Source organism: Vanessa atalanta, chromosome 21 (assembly GCF_905147765.1).
Source record: "Vanessa atalanta chromosome 21, ilVanAtal1.2, whole genome shotgun sequence".
Classification (NCBI taxonomy): domain Eukaryota; kingdom Metazoa; phylum Arthropoda; class Insecta; order Lepidoptera; family Nymphalidae; genus Vanessa; species Vanessa atalanta.
This window is the reverse complement of record NC_061891.1, coordinates 9444987-9455831: the sequence shown is the minus strand read 5'-3', so window position 1 is coordinate 9455831 and position 10845 is coordinate 9444987.

The following is a 10845-nucleotide window of genomic DNA, read 5'->3' as shown; positions in this document are numbered from 1 at the left end:
TAAACACAAAAAACTGATCATAATACTTAGAGAAGAGCCACGATAGCCCAGAATCTGAATCACAGGTTCAATTTCGGGCAAGCGTGCAAGAACGATCTACAGACAAATTTGCCCAGAAGTGGATCAATTAAATACTTCGTATAGTTAACCACTTAACGCTAAGGAAACTTTATTATAAATTTTATTGTTTCTCTTAATAGATTCACTTTATATCCAAATCACGTTTCTTCTGTTATTTTAGGTTCCTTAAGGGCCTTGTAACATTAAAGGGAGTTTATTTAGGATGCGAATTTATTACTAGCGCGGATTTTATGAAGATTGTACGCTTTGTAAGTGGAATTCCTAACGAGCGTACGTTACTTAGTGTTATCGACCTCGATTATTTTGATAAATAATTTAAATTATTTACTAGAATTAATTAAAATGATTAGGAAGTATAGTTTAAAAAACATAAGCCGAGATGGCCCAGTGGTTCGAACGCGTGCATCTTAACCGATGATTTCGGGTTCAAACCCAGGCAGGCACCACTGAAATTTCATGTGCTTAATTTGTGTTTATAATTCATCTCGTGCTCGGCGGTGAAGGAAAACATCGTGAGGAAACCTGCATATGTCTAATTTCAACGAAATTCTGCCACATGTGTATTCCGCCAACCCGCATTGGAGCAGCGTGGTGGAATATGCTCCAAACTTTCCCCTCAAAGGGAGAGGAGGCCTTTATCCCAGCAGTGGGACATTTACGGGCTGCTAATGCTAAAAAAAAAATAGTTTAAAAAATGAAGCTTTTATGTAAAAAAATATGTATGAATACGTTGTTGTGTGTGTTGGGTGATTCTAATTCAATTTTTTTTTAAATATTCTATTATTATTGCTCTACAAACAAACTATCCGTGCTGTCGCTGTGTCTCATTATTTACAAGTGTTATGTTGTTTTAATGTGCCTGCATTTTATTGCCAGATATATTTACGAGTAGACAGGCAGGATACGTTATAAGCAACGTGACATTTGACAACATTAAATGTATGCTTAAAATACCTCTTAAGCACCAAGGTTATAAAAAACCTGATTAATTATTAAAGCCCTTTCAAAAACTTTGTTCACTTTTTTAAAAAATAAATAATTTAATTACCTGCCAATTACATTTTAAATAGACGTACCCAACACAAATTTATTTTATGTATTATATATGTATAAATACTTAGAAATCCTTTAGCGGTGATAGCGTCAATTAATATAGTTTGTTGAATGACGATTCAAAAGTGCCTGTAAAAGACTTCTTGAATAAATTATATTTTTTTTTAAATATTTTAAAGGCAATGAAACAATGAATGCTGAGTTTTTTTTTCAGACATTGTGATTTGTGATTTTATTTTTAGATTAATATAGAAACACAAGTTTCCTGACGGCTTCGAATGCATTATGTAGGTATCTTCTTAAGCCAGTCAATCACTCGCGTGACACGTTCTTGAGTTTCAATGCACATTACATTAACGTTCGACTTAATCGAATACATATTAAAAATCAATATTCAACATTAATGTAGACTGTTTCACTGATTCGCTGGTGTAGGGGCTTATAACGTACGCCTTAATACATAGGGCGTGACCTTGGGGCAGCGGACGCGTAAGGCCTCGCGTATTCTGTTTCAAATGATCCTGAGGAAAACGGTAGCAGTGATGGCCTCGAGTTGCCGTACGCACTTTTCATCACCAGGGGCTCCATTAAAATGGTTAATGTTTTTAACTCTACAGATCGCACGGTTTAAAGGTTAAGTTAGCCAATGTAACTACAGACTTTCCTTTATGGGCCCGGGCTCCATTAAAATGGTTAATGTTTTTAACTCTACAGATCGCACGGTTTAAAGGTTAAGTTAGCCAGTGTAACTAAAGACTTTCCTTTATTTTTACAATTATTAAAAAAAGCTTAATCTGTTTAAACAATTTAAGCAAAATTGATAAACATACATCCGAACATATAATGTCCTCTCTGCTTAATAATATGAGTAAGATTCGCTTTGCAAAATTATTGTACACTGTATGTTAGATTTACTTCACATCTTAGACATTCTCAGCGAATACGAACTTGATAATTTAATTAATTAACGGTAATAAATTAAATCTGAGCGACAGAACATCTGCACGTTGGGCTGCGATGTACTGAAAATACAAACACAGAACATTGATTCGATTAGAAGTGGCTAGACTAGACTAGACTAGACTAGACTAGACCCTATTAAACGTAATATAGTCAAAATTAGTCAATAAATAAAATAAGAAGATCAAATATCGATAACCGTAGAGCCTTTATGGAATAAAGTATTAAATACTCATTGTAGAATAAGATCGTGAAAAACGCGGCTCAAAATAGTGTATCGCTGTATGTTGGCATTTGTAATTTCATAAGTGAGATCCAATATGAGTTTTAATTGAATAGCCCTAATGTTGAATAGAATATTCTCCTGATCGGTTAAGGTTAGTAAGTGTCATTATCGCTCATAGACATTGGCATCTGAAAGCGCCATGCGTCACCAAATTTTATGTCCCTCGTGCCTATAGTTACATTGGCTCACCCTTCTAACTAGAACCTAATAATAATAACCATTACTGTTTGGCTTTAGACTAAGTGATAAGTCGAACCTACTCATATGGACTCAATATATATTCTGTAATGTTATGTATGTACGGAAAAATGTTATCGATTTTATGAGAAAATGTGATTCTCATAGCATTGTTACTCCTGTTACTCGACTGCATAGAGTCAGTGACTCTTTTGTGCGACAATGTATATACATTGTCCCACAAAGGTTCTATAACAGGATCTCAGAATGCGTTCAAAATACCTCTATAACCAAATTTTAAAAAATTGTGAAGGTACGGTTGTGTGCGAAAGATTGTTATACAGCTAGTAGGTTTATGATTGATAGCACACCTTGGAAATGAAACGATCGCCTCCTGGCTATTTCTATTCATATTATGTAAATAATAAAATTGACAAAAAGAAGACCCTTCTTTCGACGATTCTTCGCAGGTCAGGGTAATTTCTTTTCCGAACCGGTCGTAGTGTTTACTTTGACTATCAATAAGTAAGTGTAATGCTTCTATATTGAATAAAGGAATTTAAATTAGAGTCTGGACTTGTACATAACAATCGTACATCGTTACCATTTTTATGAATTTGCTGTTCTTAGGACTCAACATCGGGTTACTTTGTGCAATAATTAAAAGTTACGTCTAACAGAGTCTGCTTATTTACTATACAAGGCATCTCAACTTATGATAGTTTTACAACATTATTTATGTTCTTAGAACAACATCAAAAATAAAAAAAATACAGGAAATGCAATACATAGTAAAAAATAAGTTTAATATATAATACAGTACTTATAAATTTTAACTTTATTATTAAAAAAATATCGTAAAATTTCCTAATTTAAAATATACTAAATTTTTTATTTTTTATTTTATTAATAATATACATAAATAGACCGAATACTAAATTATAAAACTATCAATAAAATAATATATACTTGCAAATTTAAAAATCAATACGTCGTTTCGTTTATAAGTAGCTTAACATAGACTTCTAGATTTGTTGACATAATAACTCTGTCACTCATACATGTGAAGCAAAAGCATAAAAGCCTTGACAATTATAAACCGCGCCATGTTTTTTTAGTCTTCTGTATTTTCTTTCATCAAGTAAAGTGCTTAATCAAGCTAATTTTTAAAGCAACTTAAGTAATTACAGCGTTGCCTTGCTTATTTCTACTATGAAATACAACCAAAATGCTCGGATCGGAACTCAATCAGGATAAGCTATTTGTATATTCTTTTCTTAGAAAATACAATAACACAATATAAAAATTATGAGGAACAAAGGCGATTCGTCCCACAATAATATTGGACAACATCGCATACATTAATCTGATCCCAATGTAAGTAGTTAAAGCACTTGTGTTATGGAAAATCAGAAGTAACGACGGTACCACAGACACCCAGACCCAAGACAACATAGAAATCTAATGAACTTTTTCTACATCGACTCGGAGTGGCGTACCCATGAAAGCCGGTGTACACATTACTCGACCACGGAGGTCGTCAAATATTAGACAATACGACGCTTCACCAGACCTCCCTAGGTCTTCCTGTTCGGCTTAAGGCCGAACTGGGTACGGGCCTCGAGGAATCCCTCCTTACCCGGGCAGCTCCTCCCCGGTAGCCTTAGCTACCGTGTCATTTTGTTTTGACCCAGTGGGTCAGGGTCCTATGGACCCAGTGGTTTGTCTAATCATATTATTAAGTGGTTGTCTCGATCGGGTGGTTGTCTCCAGACCGACCAGCTGTCAAATCTTATTTACTCGTAATATAAAAGATGGCGCCAGCGATGCGCTGTGACATATTATAAATATACCTCGGAGCGCGACAAACTGAAAATAAAACAAACGGTATTGAATTTTTCACCAATGGACAAAGTATTTCATAGGGAAAGTTTAAGTGAATTTATTAAAAGTTTTGTGTGAATTGACTGAAATATTTCGATGATTTCTTTTCATGTAATAGGTAGGCGGACGGGAAAATGTTGTCGGTAAGTATTTACCACCGCCCATAGATAAGAGCTAAGATGTCATGTTATGTTATGTTCCCAAGATTGGTGGCGCGTTGGTAATACTGGTAAAGATTAATATTTCTTACATAGCAAATGTATAAGGACGTTAATAACACATGATGGAAAGTGACTACTGCCGCCTATAGGCATCTGCAGCACCTTGCAAATGGACTTGGAAACGAAAACTTCACAAACACACATGCAAAACCATATCTATCAGCATTACTTATATAAAGCATTATGATTTTTATTTAAAGTAGAATGGTAATTGCTTTTTTAATTTACATGACAACAACCTGATTTCATTTTGAATAAATCGTTTTAATTGTCAGCCAGTTTATACACGAATATTTATTTTAAGTGCATATTAAATCTGTTTTCGTTTGAGCAATTTTCCGTATTTACAGTGAAACCACAAAAAATATGAATCAATAAAAAAAACGAGAGGTCTCGTGGGACAAACGGTTGGAATGAATTTGCTTTCGTTATATATTATGTTTTAAATAATAGACAACCATGAAATAAATTAAAAAACCTTAGAGAATAATTAAACGACAATAAAGTACGAGATAGCCCAGCGTTTAGAACGGGTACATCATTACCGATGATTGCGGGTCCAAACCCAGGCAAGCACATGCTTGGAAAACCTACATGTGTCGAATTTCAACGAAATTCTCCCATTGTGATTTCACCGACCCGCACTAGAGCAGCGTGGTGAAATATGCTCCTAATCTTCTCCACAAAAGAAAGAGAAGACCTTAGCCCAGCAGAGGGTAATTTACAGGCTGTACGTGTTATAAAAAAAATCCATTTTATTTAAAACAGTGCCAAAAAATTAAATTATATATTATAACACTGTATATAATAGAGACACAGAGAGAAGGAGAATGAGAAGGGAAGGTCGCTTGGAGGGGTATAATGCTTGTTCCTCACATGTAGATTCACGAAGTCCACTCTTCTGTAAGCCGTTGCAAAAATAAGTTTCCCAAATATATTTTAATACAAATATTTAAAGAAATAGTTATTTTACAAGATTAAAAATAAAACTACCTACGGTTCAGAAAGTTGATTCTACAGAGAACAAGAAACTCTTTTCCACAAATAAACTTATATAAGTAAGAAATCTGATTGGTGCGAAGTGAGTGCCGGCGTTCCTCAAAGTGGCATATTATCTCCTCTGTTATTTTCTGTTTTTATAAACGCCATCACTAAAATTTTAACTTCGCACTACCATCTGTATGCCGATGACTTGCAGCTCTACGAACACTCTACTGTCAATGATCTTGCCACGGCTATTAACTCCCTAAATGGTAATCTCCACCGCATTTCTCTTTGGTCCGCTAAATATGGTATCACTGTCAATCCATCCAAGTGTCAAGCCATCATTATAGGCAGCAGGAGACAGTTAGCTAAGTTAGATGTTCTCACTCTGCCCAGCCTACGATATAATAATATACCAATAGAGTTCAGCAGTAGTGTTAAAGACCTCGGCATTATCATTGACAGTAAACTCAGTTGGGGGGAACATATTAAAGAAGTTTCTCGTAGGTTTTACGCCACTATGCATTCCATAATGCGTTTAAAAATTTTTTGCCTATGGAAACTAAAATCCAGCTTGTTACTACCCTCTTGGTTCCAATTCTTGATTACGGTGACTCCTGTTATCTAGATCTGTCGGAAGAACACCTGAATAAACTTAATCGTCTCCTTAACACTGGCATTCGCTTTATCTTTAGCTTACGTAAATTCGACCACGTTTCTCGTTTTATGAAACAGTTACACTGGCTTCCTATACGGGAACGTAGATATACTCGGCTTCTATGTCTTCTCTACTCTATTCTTACCGACCCTAATGCTCCCACTTACTTATCCTCTAAATTTTCTCTTCTTTCCTCTACTCAAAATAAGCCCCTACGATCCTCTCATTCCCTTACCCTTTTCAACCTTCCCATAAATCTGGCTTTGTTTCCAACTCTTTCTCTCTAGTTGCAGCCCGGCTTTGGAACACTTTGCCTGATTCTATTCGTAGAGCTCCATCGCGCGACTCTTTCAAGCGCCAAGTAAAAGAATTTTATTTGTCGTCTGTCAACACTATGTGATGTCTTCTCATAAATACTATTATCATAATTGGATTCATATATATATATATTTTTTTATGTATATATGTTAAATATTTATGTACTTATATATGTATATGTTTGTGCATATTTATGTATATTATGTATATGTATATTTATGTATTATATATTATGTATAATATCGAAATGTACTGTATTATTATTATATATATTTATAGGCATGTATTGCTATGTATATATTTTTTTTAAATTATTCTTTAACTTCTGTGCACACCCTACTGACTACTCTCCTACACTATTCTGGGTTGGCTGGCAGAAAATGCTGTTATAGCGTTAAACCCGCCCTCTGTATATGTTTTATTTGTACATTAAAGAATAATAAAAAAAAAAAAAAAAATTGGTATGTTAGTAAAATAAAAAAAATTCAACCAATAAGGCGCGCCCGTCCTTTTAAAATTATTACTAACGGCGTTGATTTATATATGAATGACGCTCTGCTTACGAAATATTTTAGTGTGTGTGAGACCACTAAGACAATAAATATATATGTATGTATTGGTTTGACTAAGTAACGTCAAGATAAACGGACAAATCAAATTATTGCGTATATTTTTTACAGTTGTCTTAGCTACTTTCCATCAACACAAAGCAACGAAGATTATATTATTCAGGACACACACAAAAACGTAGAGAGTACAGCTGAATATGACGTCAACTATCTACCGTCACAGCATACGAAACGGTCCCATAAGGCCACCGATAGATGTTTAACATGGAAATCATCAAATTAATTTTGTACGCAATAAATAGCAATAGTATCTGCGATAATAAGTTACACAATTTGCTGCCAGTTAGCTGATTTTGTTTTGTACTTTCAATAAAAACAGCTCGATCATTCATTTACAACGCTTGTGAAAATATAATCTCTTATTTTATAGCACTCTTTATACGATCGTAATCTCTCATTATTTTCCAAAGCGTCAGCTTAGGGACGATTTTATTATATTTATCGCCATAAACAAAACATTAAGTGGCACGGGGCCACACTTTTAAAAGTATCAGCCCGTAAATCTCTGCTTGAGGTTATATATAAAAATACTCTTTAGATAGTATCCATTGAAACAGAAAATATTTTTAGTAAGTATTTTGTAATCTATATATGTATATAAAAACGAAATACCGCTCAGTGATTAATCACGAAATCTCTGAAACTATAACACCTATTAGAGAGGCCTATGCCCAGCAGTGGACGAGTATGGGCTGCTAATGATAACACCTACAAATTTGAAATTCGCAGGTAGCTTATAGGTCCTTATACGATATAGACATCCACTAAGAACGGATTCAAAGAAACTCCATCCCTAAGGGGGTAAAACGGGGATTGGAATTTACCAATTATTTAAGCAAATTCATTTAATTGGTAATATTTATATTAATATTACCAATTAAATGAATTATTTAATTTAATGAAAATTGAATTCAATTTAATGAACAATTACCAAGATTTGACTTTGAAAATGAATTCGGCATTTTTTTTATTCGCGATTATTATATTCATCCTAAGCGAGTGCAAACACATGAGCATATAAAATTTCAAGTAAAAAAACTTGGATGGGCTTTTCAGAACAACACCAATTTAAGTTGCTAAGTGTTAACGTAATCATCGCTTGTAAAGGAACACATCGTGAGGAAAATTGCATGAGAAGGTTGAAAATTTACCAAAGAAAAATTCAACAAAAGACTATAAAGAAGGCGGATGAACACACACTTATTCTTATCAGATGACAAAGAAGGTCACTGTTTTTTATTGATTTATAAGGGAATCGTGATCCTTAATCAGCAATACACTGTCGACGATGTGTTGAATTAATTAAAGATATTCGGAGCCATTGAGACCGAATAAACTCTACTATCAGCGCTGACAATAGAATCTAGACAATGCTTCTAAATGGCATTATTTCCGTCCACTTCAACTCAAGGCGTTTAATTGTTTTCAAATTAATACTTATAAAAGTTATTGAATGATATAATCCTTACTGATTTTGGTCACGGCATCTAAATGGACCTCAGTTAACTACACGTACTATTAAAAAAAAACACAGGTGAGTTATCTATTGCCTCATAATCCAAAGGGACGGCAAATCAGACACAATAGGAAAAACCTCAGACTTAGGACCAACGGCTTTAATATTTCCGACAGGAGAGAACACCCTTTAATCTTCTAGACTTTGGACTGTTACTGAGAATTTCACCAGATAATCTCAATCAAATCTTCTGTCCTATATATAACTAGACCAACGAAGCAGTAAATCTTATTCTATATTTAGAATGCATAATGGCTAACAATCAACATATTGATTTAAAGCCTTAAAGTAAAAAACTAAACAATGAACTTTGATTCTTATGAATATTGGCTTTAATTTGTAATTATTTTTATAATATTAAAGGAATACAAGATTCAACTGATATCGAAATACAGTAAAGATTATTTTAATTAACAACGTATAATCTGAAAGATTTTAATCCCAGCACCGTTTCAGAAATCACAATATGAAATCAACCTCATCGTTTTTTTTCTCGAAACGATTGTTGACGAAAATAACGAAGTTTTCGTTATTTTTAATTATTGCCAAATTCCAATTGTCACCGATTTATGATAATTATGAAGAAAAGAAATTGTTACTAAATAACGTAATTTTTCAATTACAAGACACATCTATAAAAAGTAATTACAAATAAAACATTACAAAATAAATAATTTAAATATGAATTCGTATAAGTAAATGAAACAAATGCTAGCGTCATTACCACAAATCGAATCTTCGAGATCGTTCGAGAGAAGCCGTCAATTATCCCGAATAAACTCGAAAGTCGTCGCAAAGTTCCTCCTCATTTTGGAGGATAAACGATCCGATGAGGAAATGAGGAGCGATCGAGCGGACGATCAGGCATAAAATAAGTGTTTGCGGTTCAGAAGCGGGTTGCAGAGATTTTCTTAAAGATATTCGGCTATTGGGACTTTGTTCGGATAGACTCCGCAATCAGTGACGACAAAGGAATCGAGACAATGCTCCTTAATGGCAATCTTTTCGTCTTTTTGCTATCCGTCTGAGTTTAAGAGGTCATACATTTTTTAATTAATACTTATTGACTTTTTAATGTTTTAATAACGGATTGAATTATTGATATTACTCTACAAATTAATAGATTATACTTTAATAACTGTTGTATATTTTATTTTCAAGTCAATATAATTGTACTAGCACTACTTTTGACTTCGCTCGCAAATTTAATAAAATTTTAATTGTTTATAAGACAAGCCAGTTGGCTTTTGCCGTAGATATCAATATTTTCCTGGCGATGCTGGACAAAATAATAACATAAAATTGACAGGATACTATTATTATTGTATTACGAGTATTATCGGACATTAGTACGTGTACCAATTTTCAAGTGCATCAGACTGAAAGATGCAGACAATTATGGTCCAGCTATTAAAGCGCAGAAAAAGAGTTTTCAATACGATACGAGCATTTCTGAATACTAAAACGTAAAAATATATAATCTTATATGGTTTGGTATACAAAGGATAATGACAATGGGGAAGGTTCGATAGGATAAATCCGAAGATTGAAGAACCCCCTTTGGAGGATCGAGGAGTTGTTGCCCCTTCTTTTAGCAATTTTGCAAAATCCTTCTCTTAGAGCTCCTCTAGTAAAATCAATTGCCTCGAAATCTTTTCCTATTACAATTTTGTATATTTTAAGTACTATAGAATTTAATTCATAAGGTCATAAGATATTCCGTTAAATATTTAAATTAATAATATTATTTAATATAATGTTTTTAATTTGAGGATTGATATACAATAATGTCGCTTACTATTTTTAATTGGTGTTAATTTTAAGTATAAGCTAAGTACTCGTAGCATTAACTTATGTTTTAACTATTAATAGTTTGTATATTGATCAAGTCCAGACTGACCAAGATGGGCGTTACTAAGCATTGCAAGTCTCGGGGTTCTTTTAAACTTTTCTAACTTCCTACGATATATGTTTTCTACTGTTATATTATAAAGGTGCCGAGATGGCCCAGTGGTTAGAACGCGTGCATCTTAACCGATGATTTCGGGTTCAAACCCAGGCAGGCACCACTGAATTTT